Source organism: Eucyclogobius newberryi, unplaced genomic scaffold (genome assembly GCF_026437365.1).
Source record: "Eucyclogobius newberryi isolate DKJ021-1_F unplaced genomic scaffold, fEucNew1.0.hap1 SCAF_17, whole genome shotgun sequence".
In the NCBI taxonomy this organism is placed as follows: Eukaryota; Metazoa; Chordata; class Actinopteri; order Gobiiformes; family Gobiidae; genus Eucyclogobius; species Eucyclogobius newberryi.
This window is the reverse complement of record NW_027315801.1, coordinates 27,435,571-27,438,340: the sequence shown is the minus strand read 5'-3', so window position 1 is coordinate 27,438,340 and position 2,770 is coordinate 27,435,571.

Genomic DNA, 2,770 nt, shown 5'->3' with positions numbered 1-2,770 from the left:
AACTGGCATAAAGTAAATAATGGAACACAATTCTGTTTTCTGTCACATTTAAACTGTGCCTGGTGATCTCCCCCTCTCTCCTCTTGACTTGCTGAAACAGTTAAACAGCACTTTGACATTGTTAAACTAAACCCTGAAGGTACAAAGAGTGTAACAGATACAGTTTCAAATCATTAGCATAAACAAATGAGGGCATGGCTCCCTCGTTAGGCCAAATATGTCTCATTAGTGCCACAGCTGAACAAACCTCATGATTACCCTGCACTGTCTTCTTTGAAGCCGCAAAAGGAGAGTCTATTTTTTAATTAAACTCATTTGCATCTACTAATGCAAAGCTAATTACTGAGACTAGTTTGCAGGGCTGTACTTTTTATGGAAGCATACCCAAATTTCCATGGACGGGGTAAGATAAGTGTTTTATCCAGGACTGAAAGATTATGATTATCATACAGTATCTCCGCCATTCTGGCCTTGTATATGTGTGTGTTTTATTTGTATTCAAACAAATATAATGGCTTTCATGGTGAATTTTCCAAACATAAAACATAAAAGACCAATCCGACAATTTGCTGGATGTCCTTCCTTCTCTCATGATTTTGCAATAGAGAAATGTCTTCGTCAATCTCAATTTAAAAAAACAAGCATAACTGAATCTTGATCTCGAGGTTCCACCGCTCAAATCACATATACATGGCATTTTAATCTTGATTTAATATACACATGGTTTGATTTCAGGTTTAGACAATGTTACTCTAAATATCAAGAATTTGTCAATCTGTGTTGTGATAAAAATCATATGCTGTGTAATGCAGGACTAAGGAGCTTCAGCCATTGTGACACTGCTGCATAAAATAGAGAAAAAGAGGAACAGCATCTGGTGCCCTGTCAGCCTGCCTTTCACCGGCAGTCACATGATCATATTATTATTCATATTCTGCAAAAATCTTTGCTTTTCGAGCAAAAATTCCGACAGGACTCCAGGTTTCATCTGCTTTATTATAATGGTGAAATGGTGAGTCATTTGGAAACATTTATCACAGATGCTGTTTTACTATCTGAATGACTTCTTTACTTATCCCTGACAGAAAATGAATAAAGTTACATGCAAATTCCTGAAGAATGAATACATTTGAGACACTGTAAATAGAAACATTCACAGTTGTATATATTTCCCTAGTAATAACATTCAATCTCTAAGCAATTTTGAATATTTCTAAAACAAAAATATAGAAATTCATCTCCCCCTTCTATCCACACCAAATGTATTCCGTCCAACAATAAAGTAGTTGTAAAGTATGACTAAAGATTTTATCATAGTCATTTTAATCAGTTTTAATTCTTCCTTTTGACTATTCCTTTCTAGGCCACCACACCAAATGTTGTGCCTGATTGAATTGACTTACGGTAACAAGCATCAGGAGAGCAAAAGTGAATTCTCGTTTAAAAATATGGAAAGTATTTACTTCAAGTCGGTGAAGGTTTGGCTAACACGAGCTTCCCTTATCTGCCCCGATAGCTTTAATAAACCAGTAACTATGCTTGAACATCTTGCATCTAAAGGACAGACGTTCAATGTTCTAAAATGTTTTACAATCCTCCTTTTCTTTTAGTTTGTCATAGTTTTCATCTTTGTGCCCTAAAAAGTCAGAAAGCTTTCATACTAATAGACAAAATCCAATTATAAGTTTTCTGTGTGCGTGATTTGCATTTGGGTTTGATGTTAGATTCTGCCTGAAACAGAAACGAGAAAGGGGAGAAAATGCGAGTGATAGTGATGATTAAGTATAAATTTAATTGATCAATCGCCAGGACTTTGAAGTCAGGGGATGAATGAAAATGAGGGCTCTTAATGTGACACGTTAGGGTGAAACATAGGTTAATGCATTTGCCTGTGTGAGCTGCGGTCTGCTCATTTGCACTGCCTTAGTTTGAATCTAGGTCAGAGTGGTATAACAATCTGCATCCCACTGCACGGCTACTGTTCCAGCGCCTTCACACGCATAATACACCCACACACACACACACACACACACACACACACACACACACACACACACACACACACACACACACACACACACACACACACACACACACACACACACACACTCTTACACCACAAAGCCACAAATATAAATTCCAGATTGAATGCCACTATTGCTCAGGCAAAAAATATGGTGTTACTTCTCTTTTGCATTTGTGATGAGCTTCATCTCAACCTCAGCTGGTGCCGCTAACGGAACATGTCAAGTTAATTTTGAGATTCAAGACAAACCTTATAACGGAGATGGATCAGTTTAATGCCATACAGTCACAGATTACTGGCAAAGCAATAACATCTCTATGAAGACGTGTAGGTAGCAGACCATCCACCAGAAATGTTGCATCTTCGACGTTTGTTTGCGCAATCTATACAGTTTACACTTGCGCTGCTTTGACTTTTCATATATTGTTGAACATATCTGAGGTATAATGATCTATTGTTCAACGTTTCCTCATATTTCTCCTTGATTCACAATTGTTTCTGGTCTAATAAACGTCTTGGAAAGCGAAACGTTGCCTCAGATTGTACTTGATGCGGATTGGTCGAGAACCACAGCTCTGATCTTGTAAGTCTAATTTGAATATTGGGCTAAACCGCTGCCAGAAGACAGTTTGAACTCGTGTGTCACTCTCTGAAGGGGCTCGGGCTGGAGGATGCTGTGTGTTAAGTGTAGTGATGCGTAGATATGCGAGGCTCAGTGGGGCCGTGCTCAGTCCCCTCCGGTGC